This window comes from Gekko japonicus, unplaced genomic scaffold (assembly GCF_001447785.1).
Source record: "Gekko japonicus isolate JY-2015 unplaced genomic scaffold, Gekko_japonicus_V1.1 scaffold519, whole genome shotgun sequence".
Classification (NCBI taxonomy): Eukaryota; Metazoa; Chordata; class Lepidosauria; order Squamata; family Gekkonidae; genus Gekko; species Gekko japonicus.
Window position 1 is genome coordinate 193,436 of NW_015168666.1, and position 18,969 is coordinate 212,404.

Below are 18,969 nucleotides of genomic sequence, written 5' to 3' on the forward strand. Positions count from 1 at the left end.
CTACCTGGACCTCCATTGTTAAGGCGGCATCCAGGAGCACTCCCAAACTCCTGATCCTCGAGGTGACCATAGCATGGATCACTGTTGCCAGGTCATTGCGTTTGAGGAAGGGAACCAATCAGCCATAGATGGTAGAAGGCTGCCTTGGCAGTGGCTGCTACCTGGGCCTCCATTGTTAAGGCGGCATCCAGGAGCAGTTCCAAACTCCTGACCCTCGGTGCTGGCACCAGTGGCACCCCATCGAAGGTCAGTAGGGGGATCCCTACCCCTGACCCGCTCTGACTCAGGCACAAGACTTCTTCAGCGGATTCCATTTCAATCAACTCAGTCTAAGCCAGCCTGCCACATCCTGAAGCACCCGATCCAGGTCATCTGGGGTAGAGTTGGACTGACCGCCCAAAAACAGATATAGCTTGGTGTGCATATTGGTGACACCCTAGCCTATGCCTCCGGGCAATCTGAGCAAGGGGGCGCATGTAGATGTTAAGTAACATCGGGGATAGCACCGCCCCTTGGGGAACCCCACAAGCCAGAGGGTACCTCTGGGACGTCTGCTCACCTAACGCTACCCTCTGTCCCTGACCTTGGAGAAAGGAGACAAGCCATTGCAGGGCAAGCCTCTGAATCCCAGTGTCGGTGAGGCGGTGGATCAGTAACTGATGGTCGACTATGTCGAACGCCGCCAACAGGTCCAACAACAACAGTACCACCATGCCACCTCAATCCAGATGCCTTCGAAGGTCGTCTGTGAGGGCGACCAGTGCCGTCTCTGTCCCATGGCCTGGACAAAAGCCGGACTGGAACAGGTCTAGCATGGTAGTGTCATCCATAAAGCTCTGCAACTGAATTGGCACCGCTCTCTCAAGTAATTTGCCCAAATAGGGCAAATTGGACACCGGCCAATAGTTGGCCAATTCAGCCGGGTCCAAATATGGTTTTTTCAAGAGAGGGCGGACCACCGCTTCTTTGAGTGCCCCCGGGAACAGTCCCTCAGCGAGGGACTTGTTGATAATATTCCTGAGGGTACCTCGAAACCCCTCATGGCTAGCTTTTATAAGCCATGAAGGGCACGGATCAAGGCTGCACATGGTTGGATGTACCGTTGAGAGCAATCTGTCAACTTCCTCAAGGCTGAGTGGACGGAAATATATATTATTAAATTAGCAAAACTTTAATACATAGCAAATAGTTTTTAAAATTGTCATTAAAACTGGACACATTTTGGCTAAATGGCCTTCCTCGGTGGTACAGGTAATTAAAATATACACCACAAAGTACAATTAATCACAATATAAAATGCATCATTTCTGACCTGAGTTTAAAACACACACACACACACACACAAACAAGAAGAAAGAACAAATTATCAGATAGATAAGTCCCTCTTCATTTTGGGGATACATCAGGACCATCAAAAGTAATTTTAAATTGAAGGTGTTCCTGGTCCAAAGACCTGTATACTCAAGGTCAGAGTAACTTTTAACTTTGTGGTCTGTGTGAGTCTGTTATAGTTGTTAAGAGCAGTGGACTCTAATCTAGAGAACTGGGTTTGATTCCCCACTCCTCCACATGCAGCCAGCTGGATGACCTTGGGTCAGTCACAGTTCTCTCAGAGCTGTTCTCTCAAGAGCAGTTCTCTCAGAGCTCTCTCAGCCCCACTTACATCACAGGATGTCTGCTGTGGAGAGAGGAAGGGAAAGAAAATACTCTGAGACTCCGAGTGAAGGGCAGGGTATAAATCTATCTCCTTCTTCTTCTTCTTCCTCCTCCTCCTCCTCCCCCCCCAGGAAACAAATTCCATCAAGGCCTCCCTGAGCCAAGCGCTGCTTCCTAGCCAGTATACCACCTTGGCTCTCCATGGTTGCAATTAAAGGATTGCGTCATCTCTGATATCATTGTCTGAGATTTTTTTTAAAAAAAATCCAATTCACCTTTAATAAACACCTTTGTATGGCTAATAACAGGCAGCAGCTTTGTGCCTTAATCTAGGAATTACCCTTAATTTGAGCTCCTACCATTTCTAATCCCAGTGCTTTAGATCAGCTGCTCTGTTCTCCAGTGAGTGTGAGATCTTTTCCTGTGCACAGCAATAACAACAGGACAAGAGCCTTTGTCTCATGCTGCATCTGCTAGACATCTCACTTTGGGAGCATGGCACGACAGATGCGTTCACCGAAAACTCTTTCATGTTGATTAATTCTCTGCCACTAAGGGAAGCTTCAATAAACAGCTTGAATCCAATCCAGGTTCTGGCATCATACATACTGCTTTTTTGCACTTACCCACATGTTTGCTATACAATAAATAACACTGAAATAACATTACACTAGAGAAGTGAGAGCACTGCACACCAGTGGCAAAGCCCCCCCCCATCCCATGTACTCATTCTAATTATTATTATGACTAGATAGCCTCAGGTGTGCTGAGGAAATCAGTATGACTCATCTGTCTAATGCAGGCAAATGCAGGGGTGGCTGTTGTCCTGATGGGTTAATCATTCCCATCTTTGCTAATTCCTGTAGCTGTGCAGGATAGCTTTTGTGGCGCTTAGTGGGTGACTTCTCTGCTGAAATAGCCTTTTTGGTAGCATAGCTTATCAACTGTGTCATAAAATTAGAGGGAACAATGGCTGTCTTGAGGATATGAGCCTTGCACATGGTGAATGCTGTCCGTAATGATAGTTTCTGCATCACTTTTTTGCCATCCTTTATCACTGATTGCCTTAATGCCTGACCCTCTCGGAGTGCCTTTTAATCAATCTTCTAAGTCATCATTCCTTGCAGAATTATTTTGCTAACCTGCCTGCCTTCATGAATTTTTCCACACAGAGCTGAGCTATCAGCCTGCCCCAACAGCAGTCCTATTCTGACCTTACCTTGTTTTTCTAGGAAGCTAATGCTTTGAAAGTGGGGAATGGAATCTTAACATTAAACCATGTTTAAACTATAAAAAGAATATGGCTCAATCCAAGGATTTGTTTGTCCAGCAAATAGTGCAGTTTCAGCTCTTAAGACATCTCTTGGACCCAAGGGGGGGGGGGGCAAATACCTTAGGTAATGGGCAGGCTGAAGTCTGCCAGTGGCATCAGATCAGCCCAGTATCACCAACCTTCCGAGCCTAGGATGATTATATGCTGTTATGTTCCTGTTCCACCTGGAACAACCTACAGTTTCCTCCTCTGACTAGCAGCCCTGATAGCATAGAAAATAGGCACCAAAGGTCTACTCTGCATGGCTCAGCCCTGTGGCCCTTGATAGGGTCCCATGTGCAATAATGTAGGGCAAAGAACTGGGATAGAATTGCCAACCTCCAGATTGGGGGCCTAGAGATCTCTTGGAATTACAGCTGATCTCCAGATGACTGATATCTGCCCCCTGGGGGGGGGGATGGCTTTTTAGAATGGTGAACTCAGTAGCATTATGCCCTGCTGATCTTCCTCCCCAGGCTCTGCCCCCCCCCCCAAACCTTCAGTAATTTCCCAGCCCAGAGTTGACAACCCTAAACTGGGTCATCTTCTAATTATCTTCTAAGACCAAAAAAAAAAAAAATCTGACTAAATATTTCCCCTTCCCCAAAAACACACACATATTGCAAGGGTAACAGAGATAACTGTTCTGAGCGTCATCAGAACAAAGTTTGAGTCCAGTGGCACCTCTAAGACCAACAAAGTTTTATTCAAGGTATTCAAGCATATTTCTTCAGTTTGCACATGAAAGCTTATACCTAGAATAAAACTTTGTTGGTCTTAGAGGTGCCACTGGACTCAAACTTTGTTCTACTGCTTCAGACCAACACAGCTACCCACCTGGATCTGAGCATCATCGTTCGAGATGAGTACCGAGGATGGACTCATTTGCTAGGACAACAAATTTTAGGATGCAGCTGTACTATCTGTTGAGTACACTTTTATTACATGTTTTTCGTATTCCCCGTCTTATCCTCACAAGAACACTGTGAGGTAGGCTACATTGAGAGAGTAACTGGCCCATTGGGCGGCAGGGTTCCAGTACAAATGCACTGCTTGTTTCTGTGTGTTTACTGTGGAACCAGACTGTAGCAAAGACATGAGAGAACTTTTCGACATGAGAGAACTTGCTGTCCAGCTGCATAAAGCTGTTATGTGGGGAAAATCCATCTTTTTCTGGTTGTTTAGACTTTAAAGAGCACCACCTTGCACCTGTATCTGTGAGAGTGCAAAGATTTATGACTGGTGGGACACAGCCATGACATATTAGGATCCCATTAGCCATGTCCATACACAGTCAGTGACTTGCATTGCCACAAAATAAAGCAGATGTATGCAAATGAGTTGAAAGATCATTAATAGTACGGTATCAGCATAAATTGTTTTGAAAGGTAGTCCATAATAATGCTACTGGTCTTTCAAAAGATTTGCAGTTGTATCCTCACTATCATGAACTTAATGGAGACCACAACGTTCTAATGTTGCATGTAGCTCATCTTTATGGCACATCAATCCCTTTTCATTGTGAGCTGTTTATCTTCGGGAGTTGTGCTCTAATTTTATTCTTTTTGCCTACGCTCATGGCCCAATTTTGACATAATGTTCTCCATGCTGTTTCTTTTATGTTTGTGTCCATATGCTCACTCATAGATGTTTCCAAAGGCAGATTCCATGGATGCCAGATTAGATAAATCCAGGACACGGCTTCAGTGTGATAGGAGTCCTGCAAAACAATAATATCCAGGGATATCAGAAGCTGTTGATATCATGCAGAAGGACAAAAGCAAAGTATATTGAAAAACATATTTGTCTGCAGTTGTAATGACATCACATGCTCTGTGCAGGCCCACATAAAGCTATATCAGTACAATGCTGAGAAACATGAACTCCATCATGAGCATACACTTTAGTAGGCCCACTTTATAATGACCTATTCATGAGTCTGCGCTAGATTGAGAAGAAATGACTACTCCTGGAATTCTTCTTGAAATGAGATTGGGTGCAGGAATTGTGTTCTCCTCCCTATTCTGCTCACCACAGGAAAAGGGTAATTATCAAACTGGGAAGATCTGATGTTCCAAATAAACATGGAATCTCCTGGTTCACTTGTTCTTTTCCCAGTGACGGAATGCATAAGCCTGAGCCCCACATCCCAGAAGAATCTTCCTGGCAAAGTAGCATCTGGATAGGTCTTGAGGTCTCAGGGATCATTTCCTCTGGGCAAAATTTTCAAGATATACAACTGCAAGAAACTAACCGTAATCCCTTTATTGCTCCTTGGTTCTGAAGAGAATGTCCAGAAGATGAGAAGATGATTTGGCTTTCCTCAAAATTATGTTGTTGGCTTCCCCAGTACTGCCAACAGAATGGACAAATAGTGCCAGGAAGGTTGATGAGTGTAATGGAGCAGACACCTGTCTGCCATTAACAACTCATGTCACATGAGCCACCAAATAACCTTCATGCAATCAACACTTTCAGTCACTCACTATATATCCAAGCTGGGTTAAAGCCAAAGATATAGGGGCCTGAAAAACTCAAGTGTCTTGTTGCCAGACTTCTAACAATCCAGGACTTATTGCCAAATTATTTTTGGTATGATTCTGAATATATTCATCATGCTGAAGGGTTTGCAATGTGTTCTCTTATATGGTCATGTTCTAAGGGTCAGTACCTCCAGAGTAGTCCCATTAAACACATTTGAGATTATGCTCAAGTAAGAGTTTGGAAACAATTTCCATTTCAGTGAGACTTAACTTCCAAATAAATATGCTTTGGATCAGGATGTTCATCTTGTCAAAGTCCTGGGAGGAGGACTGTGCATCAAAGTTTTACATTTGTTCCATTTTTGCCCAGGCATCCAGGCTTCATTCCTTACATGAGCATATATACTATCTTGCTACAACTATGTGTTAACGGAGAGTTGCCAAGTGGCTTCGTGACAGACTAGAGGGAAATGATTGTTATTTCAACTAAGCTTTTAAATAATTTGTCTTATTGTTGCGGACTTAATTTAACTTTTTCCCCAAAGGGGGAAAATATTTCATTGTGTGTGGGGGGGGTTTTCCCCTGAGGCTGGCTCTTGCAACAAAACACAGCCCTCTTTTTTAGTTCTACTATGTTGAACTCACTAAGCAAATGGATCTGAGATAGAATCACCTTGTATGTGTGGTAGAGACCAAGAATGTGCCTTTCTTTTTCCACCACCTGGCATATCTGTCCCTCTTCCAGTGCTGCCAGATGAATACTCATGTGTGCAATGTTTGAAATGAAGCATGCAAGCAGAAAATCCCATGCCATAATATTTTGCTCATGCTATCTGGACCTATACATATCCTACTTTAGGCTGGAAGAAGTTCCTCCAGCCTAAGCCTTCCTCCAACCTAATGAGCCTTCCTCCAACTTAAATGGCTGTTCCACTGGAGGAAAAATGATGTAGATTGGAGGAAGGCTCCTTAGACTAGAGGATGGAGTGATAGCATGCAGGTCGTTAGATTTTATTTGTGTACGTCATAATAAACTGTTATGTATATGGATGACCAGTAGTGATGGGGACAGGACAGGCATGCTGGGTATGAGGGAAAAACCTAGTCTCATTCCCAAGCCAGCCTGTGTGCCCATTTTCCTGAGTTTGGGGATCCTTGTAAGGGATCTTGACGTGAGGGTCAAGTGGTATACCCAACCCGGGGACATAGCCAGGGATTACCCTCACGCTCAGGTGACAGGGGAGACCGCCTATGAATGTCCGCCCTTGTGGGATCCAGAGACCTGTCATCCCAAGGTTACCAGTGGATCATCGACTGGCAGGCAGGTCAGTCGATGAATCAGAACTGGTACTCCATGCTGTGCCAAAGCAGGCTACAGCTGTAACCAATAAAGTTGTGGCCAATTTTATTCCACATTTCTCTGAAAACTTTGAGTATGGGTGTATTATTTCAACTGAAGTGTAAATGGGTTTAACATGTGGTTGGATGTGGAGGGCCTCTTTGTCTTTGGCCCCCGCCTCCCCCCTCCCCTTGGGGCTGGGGCTGCAAATTCAAACTAGAACAGTGGTGGCGAACCTATGGCACGGGTGCCAGAGGTGGCACTCAGAGCCCTCTCTGTGGGCACGCGTGCCATCGCCCCAGCCAGGCCCAGACCATCATTAAAGTGTCGAATTCTCTGCCAAATAATTTTAAGTAAATGAAAGCATTTGGGATTGCTTTCCTTACTTTGTTTGGATCATCTTAAATTAATGGATGAGTGGTTTTTTCTAAAGTAAAACCTCAGTATTCAGGTTAAATTGCCGTGTTGGCACTTTGTGATAAATAAGTGGGGTTTGGGTCGCAGTTTGGGCACTCGGTCTCTAAAAGGTTCGCCATCACTGAACTAGAATGCAGCTTCAGGGATTAAGGCTGAGACCTGTTTGGAGAGCTATCCAGAACTGCATAGACTGAGGGGAGGCACATTGATGGGGTCTGAACTGGCAGAGACTGAGCAAGAGAGAGATCTTGGAGTTGTAGTGGATAACACACTGAAAATGTCGAGACAGTGTGTGACTGCAATAAAGAAGGCCAATGCTATGCTGGGGATTATTAGGAAGGGTATTGAAAACAGATCAGCCAATATAATAATGCCCCTATATAAATCAATGGTGAGACCTCATTTGGAATACTGTGTGCAGTTCTGGGCACCACACCTTAAAAAAGATATTATAGCTTTGGAAAAAGTGCAGAAAAGGGCAACTCAAATGATAAAAGGGTTGGAACACTTTCCCTATGAGGAAAGGTTAAAGCGCTTAGGGCTCTTTAGCTTGGAGAAAAGACGACTGAGGGGTGACATGATCGAGGTTTATAAGATTATGCATGGGAAAGAGCAGGTAAAGAAAGAGGTACTTTTCTCCCTTTCTCACAATACAAGAACTCGTGGGCACTCCATGAAACTGCAGAGCGGTCGGGTTAGAACGGATAAAAGGAAGTACTTCTTCACCCAAAGAGTGATTAACACATGGAATTCACTGCCACAGGAAGTGGTGGGTGCTACAAGCATGGACGGCTTCAAAAGGGAATTAGATAAGCATATGGAGCAGAGGTCCATCAGTGGCTATTAGCCACAAGGTATAGCTAGGGGCTCTGGGGCAAGTGATGCTCTGTCTTCTTGGTGCTTGGGGGGGGGTCAACAGTGGGAGGGCTTCTAATGTCCTGGCCCCACTGCTGGACCTCCTGATGGCACTGGTATTTCTGGCCACTGTGTGACACAGAGTGTTGGACTGGATGGGCCTTTGGCCTGATCCAACATTGGCGTCTCTTATGTTCTTATGTTCTTATGAGGCCTCAAAGCCTGCTTCAGGTCTGGCAGAGAAAGTGGAGGCATAACATAAGCCTTTTGGCTAGGGAGATGTTAAAAAAAAATCTTTTCCAAAATATGTAAGGATATCAGATAACTGGCCATTGCCTCATTAAAAGCAGAACTTCATGACTATTTGTCTTAGGGTTGCCAACTCTGAGTTGGGAAATACCTGGACATTGGGGGAGGGAGATGATTGTGAGGGGGGTTAGCAGACATTTTCTCCAGGGGAATTGATCTCTGTTACCTGGAAATAATTCCAGATCTCCAGGCCCCACCTGGAGGATAGCATTCATAATTTGTCTCATGTCTTGTAGGCTTGGGTTACCTTTAATCTCATTCCCAGGAAGTCTGACCCGGCCCTTACATCTATCCTTCTTCCAACAGGGACATGGTAACAGTAAACCTGTATGTAGGCATTCACAATCATATTTTTATTTATCTACTAGTAGCAAAGCTCATTGTAAAAGGAATACAGTGAGCGCTAGCAAGATCTTGGTCTGACCCTCCTCCTTGGTTGCCTTGTCGTCTATGGTGCCAGTCCTCATCTGCTAGCAGCCCGCCCTGCCAGCTGCAGCCATCCGCGGGCAACAGCGACTGGTGTGGTGGTGGCATGGTTGGACTTAGCCTCCTTACCGTGTGGCCGCCAGATCGTTGGGCCTGTCTGTCACCTCACAGTGCACCAAGGGTGAGAGGCTAGAACTGCTTCCACGGGCTCGCAGCCCGGCCGGCTCCCTGCATCCTGGCATGGCCAATGATGACTGGTGTGGTGCTGTGATGTTTGGCCTTGGCCTCCTAAGCCTCCACCCAGTGGAGCATCCATCCCCTTTGGCGGCTCTCTCCAGACTGAGGCTGAGACGCTGGCTGCTGGCTCTGTGGGCGGGACTGAGGCAATGCAGCCAGGGGATTTGCACACCTTCCGAGTGACAGATCAGGCAGCCAACTCATTTGGGAGTGCATGGAACATTGCCATCCAGGAAAAAAATTATATATAAGGAGAGATTTGATTTATATACCGCCCTCCCTGCAAGTGGGCTCAGGGCGGTTTACAACAATGTTTAATATAATAACATTATTGGTTGTCATGCCCCCCCATGGTAGAGATTTATTTTTCATTTTGGTTTAAAATATTTATACTCTACCTATTCCCAGAGGGCTCAAGGTGACTGTAAACAACAACTGTGAACTTAGATAGAAGAGCAGGCTCAGATGTTTTCAATAATGTATCCCTAAAACATCACAATTGTGTTTGTGTACTACAGCAGCAGATAACTTCAGCCCTAGGGCACGTTAGAGATGGATCTAATTTCTGGTGGCATATGTGCTGTTTCAGATGCATCTGCACTTTACTGTACACAGAGAGACAACTTTGGCAGCACATTGTCTCCCATAGAAGGATAACAGGGACCACTAAATGGACACTGCCTGCATGGATGGCTTCCTGTCAGAAGCTTGTGGGCCAAAGGATCTACAGTGTGTGACCAAAAGTACAAGAAGCTGCTATTTGAATCTGCTATTAGTGTACACTGGGATACTTAAAAAAAAAAAAGATTCCACTGACATAGCTTTAGAAGAACTTGGATCCTAATCTCTCTCTCCCCCCCCCTCTTTCTCCCCCCCCCCTATAGTTAATTCAGGAGATGGCATTGACTACAGCCAGCAGAAACGTGAAAATATCGGAGACTTGATTCAAGAGACGCTAGAAGCCTTTGAGCGTTACGGTGGTGAAGATGCCTACATAAACATTAAATACATGGTCCCAACTTATCAGTCGTGCTTGTTGAACTAACAAATGGAATAGTGGTGTCAGAAAAGTGATGCTGTTTGTGTTCTCCAGCTCTGTCTTAACATTTTGTTACTCATTCTTTCTCTGTAGCTACTAAAACTGTGGCTTCTGGACTCTTAGACTGCTTAGTGCTATCGAGAACCAGTCTTTCCAATACATAAATAGTGTCTGTTTAATGGATTACAATGGACTACTGTGCTTATTTGTTCTGTGAAAGAATTGCTCCTTTATCACAAATGCTAAGTGGAGCAGGAGTCAGTCAAACCTTCGGTTGTATGGACAATAAAACTATAATTTTCATACACAATTCGGCAATTGCTCTTCTGTGTCCGCCTGCCCTGGGGGCGATGTCAGAGACTGTAACGAGGAGAGTTTATGCTGACTGCTTAATAGGAGAAACAACAGTTCGGCAGTGGCTCTCTGGCAGCTGGGTAGAATAATGGGCTCTGCCATACAATAAAACTATGAGCATGTATACCAAATATGGGAGGGATTTTTGAGCAGCCCATTAGAACCCCCCCCCTTGTAAGATTAATTAGTGATTCTTATACTGTTGTCATCTCAGTTTCCAGGCCTTGATTTTTTTTTAACAAGAGAGTATGAGCCCCCATTCCTAAATTTTAAAAAGAATAGCATGTGGGGATGGGGATATAGAATATAGATATCAGCCTCAAGGCAAGATGTCTTAGTAGCAAGTGTGGCACAGTAGCTGATTCCAAAGGGCACTACCTGGTATTTTACAATATTAGTCTAAGCCAGGGGTGTCAAACACAAGGCCCAGTGGCCAGAATTGGCCTGTCCGGGGCTGTTATCCGGCCCGGGAACAACGGGTGTGAGGGAGGGAACAGGAGGCTACTCGGGGGGTGAGTGTGGGCAGAGCCACTCCAATTGTGGCTTCAGCATGGTGGAACAACCTCATCTGCAGCAGTCAAGCAGAACCTCTTTGCTTCAGTGGCAGCCTCAGTGGTAAGTTGGGAGCCACCACAACCCCTTTCATGCTGACGCAGGGTTTCAAGGGGAGATCTCACACCACTCTGCTTGGCCTGCAGCAGCTTTGATATTGCTGTCCTGGATGGCTGTAGGGATTGGCATTTGCATGTAGGGGGTACAGACGATCCTCTGCTAGGGCCTGCTGGCTGTCAGTGCTGCTGCCCCCCCCAGGCAGCAGCTGTGCTTTGAACTATGGGGGGTGTTCTTCAGCAGTTTCTTCCATACATTGGGGGCCTTGTCCTGCCACCAAGCATGTGAATCATTGAGCGAGCACCCATCCCCCATGGACCACGTGGTGGCCTCCAGCTGTAGGTTATTGTTGTCTCAAGGAGAAGGTGCTGGTGATCTCCAGCTATACTGGTTGCTGGATGGCCTGGGGCCTCTGCCACACACATAGCCTTGTGCAGACAGTGTCTACTCCCCTATTAGATGATCCAGCAGCCTTCAGCCTGGGGCGGCTGCCACTGCATGGCAGTGATGCAGCTTGCCAACAATCTCTGGCTCGAATCCCCAACATTGCCCCACCGTGGATCACCTGGCAGTCTTGGCTGGAGGTTGCCCTTGCCACATGGGCATCTCCAGCTTTACTTGGCTTTACTTGGCCTGGGTTCCTCTGTGCATGTGGCCTTGGACTTGGGCCACCGAAGCCCAGCTTCTACAGGCTGGGGGGTTAGTTCAGCTTGTCTTCTCCGTCCCCTTCCATGGTGTCTCAGAGGAAGGAAGGAGCGTGCAACACCCAGCCACTTTGCATTCTTACCCTGGGGTCCAGGCTAACAGCAGTGGGAGTGAGCTGGGGAATGGGTTTGCCCCCCCCATCCAGGCAGTATGGGAGCATTTGCCTAGCACTGCACTGCTGGCTCTCCAGTCCACCCATGTGGGTTTCCCTCTGCACCACCCGCAGCCCAATGGGGCCTTGCAGTGAGGACACACCAACTCGGAGCTTACCAGCTGCTGTCCTTTATAAAGTTTACTAGGAATAAGGCTCATTGTGGAAATAAATACAACAAGCTCTAGAAAGAAGCTCTGGGTGGGTGCCCCGGCCTTTGGCACTCAACGTCAATTTGCTGTGATGACCTCATCAGGGTATAATGACACAGAGCTTACTGTTTTCTCCAGGGGACCTGAACTCTACTAAGGCTCATTGTGGAAATAAATACAACAAGCTCTAGAAAGAAGCTCTGGGTCGGTGCCCTGGCCTTGGGCACTCAACGTCAATTTGCTGTGATGACCTCATCAGGGTATAATGACACAGAGCTTACTGTTTTCTCCAGGGGACGCCCCCCCCCTCCCCAACCCCCACTGTCTCCAGGTTCCACCCCTCAAATCTCCAGGAATTTCCCAACCTGGAGTTGGCAACCCTATCTCCTTCCCAGCCAACCATCAACCTACCTTTATCTCCCCTTCTGACTTCAGTTTTCCATCTCCTCCCCCCTCCCTCCTGGATAGCAATTGTATTTCTAAGTGATCTCCAGCCCTCCCCTGGAGATTGGCAACAGTTATTCCCCAGGAGATGGCTGGTTTGGAGGGTGGAGTCTATCGCACTGTATCTGTCTGAGGTCCCATCCCCTTCTCAAACCCCACCCTCGCCAAGCTCCACCCCTCAAATCTCCAGGAATTTCCATACCTAAGTTGGCAACTTTATCTCCTCCCCTCTCAGCAGCCTCTTCCTAGGCAAAGTTCTGTCTTTCTCATTAGTGGGGAACAAAACAGCTTACTTCATTCTCTTCTGCTTTGTGATCTATACAGCAACCCTGCAAGGTAGGTTAGGCAGAAATTCTGGGGTTGGTCCAAAATCACCCAGGCAGCTTCCATAGGGAGGCTTCTGCTGAACAGGAGCAAGCAGCCCGGGCTAGTGAAGTAATGCCAGTCAGGAGGCATGAAGTCACCCAAAGAGTGCTGGCAGGCCTTGGGTTGCCAACAAAGACAGATTGATACAAAGGAAGATGGGAAAGTCTCCATATCTCTATTTTGCCTTAAATTGGTTTTGATGCCAGCAGACTGAGAAAATGCCAGAGGCTCTGGGTGGGTGCCCCATAGTAAATGCATCAAACAATTCCTAAAGATTTTCCAAAACACTACTCTGCCATTATATTGAAAGTGACCTGGGTGTTTAGCAGCTTCAAGGATTGTGTGTCTTACTCGAACATCAGGGATGGTAACAACAATGTCTCTTGGCTTAGGGTGTGCACTCCTTGGAATTGGGCCTAAACGTGCTGCCCCTGTTATAATTGGAAGGATCCCTTCTTCAAGCTTTAAAGATGACGCAATAAAGTGTGCCATGAAAGTTATTAAATCTTTGTTTTCTTCGGCCAATTCTGAAAGGCCTCTGAATTTCAAATTAGCAGCTTTTAGTTCTGCCTCAAGTGTAATTAAGTGATCCTTTTGGAGATCTGAGGCCTTTTGTAAAGTTTCAATTTTCCCCCTGTTGGCCAGGCCTGTTTCTAAGGCTTCTTCTGCCTTTTGAGTGGTATGATGTAAAGATATTTGCATATTCTCTAGTTGAGATGAGAGATTATCAATTCTATGGTATATGCCTGCCTCCATATTTTTTAAATAGTCCAGGATCGTGGAGGAGGAAGATTCAGGCAATATCTGGTCTGATCGATCAGTTGCGCCCACCATGTTATTTTCGGGCCTGGAAGTGTTAGCGCGATGAAGCGATGGGTCTAAGGAGTCTTTAGCAAGTTTTGGAAAGGTAATGATATTCTTCTGCTTACCCGCTTCTGCCTTGTGAGTTTGTTCAGTTTTTGGCACCTGGCATTATATTTAATGGCACACATGGTCCAGCACACATATTTAATTTAATTTTTAATTTATATTTAATGGCACACATGATCCAGCCCTTGTAATAAATGGGTTTGACACCTCTTGTCTAAGCAATTCTACTCAGAATCCTACTCCGCTCTATTCAATGGGGTTTACTCCCTTGAAGGCATTCTAACGATAGCACTGCTAAGCCTCTTTGACTGGCTATTTGTAGTAATCTGACTTTTATTTCCATTGATTAGTTTTTGTTGTTGTTGTTGTTGTAGTTGTTTTGTCCCTTCAATATGTTCACAATTGTTTGCTCATATAAGATTGGAATGACCAGGGCACAAAGCGATAGTTTATGACCTGTAGCACAGATTGGGCCTTTGAAGCAATTTCTTCTAGCCCCTGGCAGCCATATTAAATTTTAATTGATGTGTGGTAAAATGTTTGCCTGTAGCTTCACTCATAAGGAAAAGCTAAAGTCACTTTATGTTTTTCTCTCTGCTTCTGTATGTAATGCACCACAGTGCCTGAATGCATGTTCTCTACACATGCCTGAAAAGAATGCGTGTTCTCTGCTTGCTAGGCGGCACCATTTTTTCTGATGGAGCAGGGCCAATTGTGACAGTGGAGAGATTATTTGGTGTTGCAAGAGTCAAGAGTACAGAGTGGTCTGGAGATTACAGCCACCCCCATGTTTGAGGTTGCTTGCCTGTTTGATTGTTCATCTAATAGGGTTGCCAGCTTCCAGGACCTCCCATTCTACAGAGACCAGTTCCCCTGAAGAAAATGGCTACTTTGACAGGTGGACTCAGTAGCATTATACTCTGCTGAGGCCCCTCCCCAAATCCCACCCTTCCTCGGCTTCACCCTTAAATCTCCAGGAATTTCCCAAACCAGCGTTGGCAGCCCTATCTTACTATATATGATCCTGCTCTGTTCAGATTCCGTGTAAACTACACAGAATGTACGGATTCATTCCCTTTCCCTTCCGGATTGCAGACCAGTTGGGATTGGAACGTAAAAGAAATCAGATTCCAGGACTGCTAACCTCACTCCTGTGAGCATAGGTATTTCTAAGCAATTATAGTATAGCTCTGAGTGTTTTACAAAGCACGAGACAAAGGGTCATGTGACTTAACCCCCTTTTGTAATGAGTGCTTCACACAAACACACACACACACACACACACTGCTGAGCTGTTCTCCGGCTACAAAAACAGAACTTATAAAAAGACTATATGATTTAAAACAAAAACACAAGGCCTACTGACCTCTGTGTTTGCCCGTTCTCATTGGCTGGATAATTCAGTTACCAAGTCTACGAGACTGTCGGCAGCCAGAAAAGTGAACAAGCAGCAACAACAGCCCCATTCTTTCCCTTTTTCGCCACCCCCGCTCTGCACTTCCCCATTTGCAATGCTCCAGCTCAGCCCAAATTGTGAGACGTATAGGGCCAGCAAGCCTCCAGTTCCTGTTTCTGATACAAAAAAATAAATAAAAGAGGTGCTACACCAGCTCTTGCTGCAAACAGAGCTCTTTTTCATGCAAAAGGCCTCCAGTCAGTCACAGAAGAATCAATGTATTCAGAAGAGATGAACTACACATACACTATGGAGGCTGGCTGTGCCTGGGCTTCCAAAGCAATCAACATTCCTCAGGACACGCCCCTTCTGCTAGTGTTTCCCATGTTGGTTGCATACAGGAGAACTTTAAAAGAACTCATGGTAGAACATTGTGGCCCAGCTGATCTAAGATGTTTCGAGTGGAAGGAAATTATGGTATGGAAAAGAACTCTGGCTGAAATGGAAGACAACAAGGACATCTCAAATTTTAAAGGAAACATGGGAATATGTTTTAGTTTCTTTATTCTGCCTCCTGTTTAACTGTGCCTGGGTGAGAAGGAGTGAGCAGGCCTGTGTGGTTCTGATCCAGCCAACGTTAAACACTTTAAAATTCTGTTGCATTAGGTAGGAGACGGTTCGGTCTGTCAGATCTCCCACTGATATCAATGCCCCATAAATGTGCTTAACGCTGGCAGTATCCTGACTATTGTTTGAACAAATTAGCGGAATGACTGTTGTTCAGTTTGAACCATTAGAGGCCTAATTGTTTTGCCTGCGAAAATACTGCTGGGAAAACCCCATTTGCCTCGCCAAACATAGAGAAAATAGACCACTGTTTGCTTTAAAGAAATGAGTGTCCTGAAAATCTCTTTAATGGTGAACTATAAGCAGGACAGACCAGGCTAAAAGTATGTCTTCTATCTGATATAAAAGCATACAGGAAGCAGCTCCTGGATTTCAGGCAGCTGGAACAGCATGTGAGAGATGGGAAAGGAGAGTTACAGTCACAGACTGGTATGCCCCTCACCCCCCCACCCCATTTCATAGCACGGAAGGAAGCCAGCACACATCACCCTGACAAAAATAGAACCGATGAGCAAGAGGGGAAAGGCTGGAGAGAGGCCTAGCCAGGCCTTCTCCTCTGCAGTGCAGTTATCAACAAATGCAGTGCCAAAGCTGAAATCCACACAGGTTTGAGTGATGTGCCCAGGTGGTATTGTGCGAGGGAGCTGGAGTCCTCAGGGAACTTTACCTGGTGGACTGAAAGGTAGCTTATTAAATATAAAAACAAGGAAAGATCTGAGAAATAGTGTGGATAGATAATGGACTGAAACATTTGGTCAGCGATTGTACTGGGAGGAGGAAGCATCTTGGAGAAGGCAGTATCATACCCACAGATGTGGAATAAGGAGAATCGGCACCATGAGATGATAAAAATGACAAACTTTATTTTTCATGGCTCGAGGGCATCCACAGGCCAAAACCCCATTTCAAACCTAATTGCAGTGTGGGCAGGTGGTGGTGCGAAGAAGAGTCTGGCCTCTTTTTTTCATGCATCCCTGATTATATGCACAAGGCCACTGGGCTCTGAGCCCCTGATCTGTCAGGTGGGTACGACTCATGCTCCTACTTGCCAACTCTTCTTTCATGCTCTAGAGATGTGTGCCCAGGGCTATTTTTGGGCAGGAACGCAGAGGAACGGACTTCCGGCTGGCTCCTGAGTTGGCCACACCCAGCAGGAACTCATTAGCATAATAGGCCACACCCAACAGCAGAAACTCATTAGAATTGGCTACATTAGGGGTGTGTGGCCTAACATGCAAAGGAGTTCCTGCTACAAAAAAAGCCCTGGGTTTTGACAACAAACAAGGTAAACAGAATAAGGAGCAAAAGGTGGGTGTGGCTGGATGACCACACTTCTGGTAACATGGGGGTGTGGCCTAATATGCTAATGAGCTGTGCTGTCAGGGGTGTGGCCTAATATGCTAATGAGTTTCTGCTGTTGGGTGTGACCTATTATGCTAATGAGTTCCTGCTGGGCTTTTTCTAAAAAAAAAAAGCCCTGCGTGTGCCACATTCTCCCCCCCCCCCAGCTGCAAGGTCTAAGGGTTATGGATAATGGCATCCCTTATGGGGTTGCTTTCCCACATCCATGAAGGGTTGCTTTCCCACATCCCAGGCTTCTGATTGGAGGGTTACCCCTTCATCCTCTAAAATGATGCCTCAGGGTGCTCACCTAAGTTGTACCTTTGAGGCAACATTCTCCTGCATTGCTACTGCAACAGGACAAGAAACAATGGCAGTGAGCATGCTGGAAGACACGGGAGTAGGGTTGCCAGGTCCCTCCTGGCAACCGACGGGGGATGGGGGAACTTACCAGGAGCAGGAGGGAGGCCCAGGCTACATTGCTAGCGATGTGGCAATGTCACTTCCAGAGTGTACTGGAAGTGACATCAGCACACTGGGATGTCCTGGCGACACTCTGGCATTTGGGGGAAAAACTCTAAGGTAAAAATTACCTTTACCATTGAGTTTCCCCCCCAAAATATCTGTCTGGCTGACCCACAACAATACCCGAGTATCGCCCGGATGTCACTGATGTGATGAAGTCACTTCTGGCAAGTGGGTTGCCAGCAGCATAGCCTGGGCCTCCTTCCTGCTCCTGATAGGTCTCCCTGCCAGCCAGCTGATCAATGGCAGGGGATGGGGGAATCCCCTGCTCCCAGGGATGGGGCTGGCAACCCTACACAAGAGATATTTTTCAGACTTTATACACTTTGCTATCAAAGCCCAATGATTAAGAGAATATTAGCCATTTGGTGCATGTTTGCTACATAGTGCTCATTGCCCTTGCTATGGGCTCACGAATTCTTAACCACAGTATGAAAGGTGTCTTGAGCAGGGGCACTACAGAGGAGGGAATCACCTTCTCTTTCAGAAAACATCTATATGCTTGGCTGTTACATAACCACAGCTCTGCTTTTAAGCAATTCAGAGTTTGAGATATCCCACAGTAATGGTGCCCTGACCTTGCGTGGGAGAAGTAGGGTTTCTCTGCGTGCTACCTTGGGTCAGCCCAGCAACCCTTCTTAATTTTGCACTGTCAAGAGAAAAAAACTGATATTAGTCCTGGTCACACCGGCGGGAAAAGCCATGCCGGAAGTTTGGCTTCTTAGAGCCGCACCAAAGGAAAGCGGGCATCAGGATCAAACACTTCCCTCGAGCCACCGTGCATATTCTGTCCAGTGCGATCACATGGCCGGGGGAAGCGAGGCAAAGATGGGTGAGCTGAGGCTGCTGGAGTATTCATGTGCATGCGCAGTCCGGCAGTCCCTCAAATAACACGGGCTGCCGGCGCATCCGCGATCCCACGCCCAGCCTTGCTGCAGATCTTCCAGTAGGTACTACATTTTCCCTTTTTGATCTGTGTTTTCAGCCAGAAGGGCCGGGTTGGGTGCGAGTGTGCGATGCTTGCCAGATGTTGGCATCTGATCACGCCCGTTTGATGTGCCCTCAACTCGTCCGCTTCGCAGGGCAAATCCTCCCGTGTGACCGGGGCCATTGTCTGATTGAATGAGTGTTTTGTTTCATTTTTAACTGGCTGCCCCTTCTCTTTCGAGTAGTCTCCCCGAGGAGGAGGTGGTGTTGGCTCTTGTAAAACCTTTACATTTCTCAAGGCCTTTCTGGATTGATGCTCAGGAACTGTTATTGGTTTGTGTGCTGGTCTCTGGTATTTTCTAATGTCTTGTTGTTTTTACTGTACATTATGATTAGCTGATTTTTTCATTGTAGGCCCCTTCTAAAGGT

General features: G+C 46.3%; 1 long non-coding RNA gene across 2 annotated transcripts in view; it reads right to left on the reverse strand.

The window, feature by feature from the left end:
* The window catches only part of LOC107113905, a 111,444-nt gene that overhangs the window by 14,490 nt on the left and 77,985 nt on the right, over positions 1-18,969 (reverse strand). The window contains exon 4 of one of the 2 annotated variants that reach the window (XR_001482628.1): positions 4,498-4,688. The exons of the other annotated variant lie outside the window; for it this stretch is intronic. This is a non-coding gene — a long non-coding RNA (uncharacterized LOC107113905). Of the gene's footprint in view, positions 1-4,497; positions 4,689-18,969 lie in introns of those variants that run through there. 2 annotated transcript variants of the gene reach the window in all.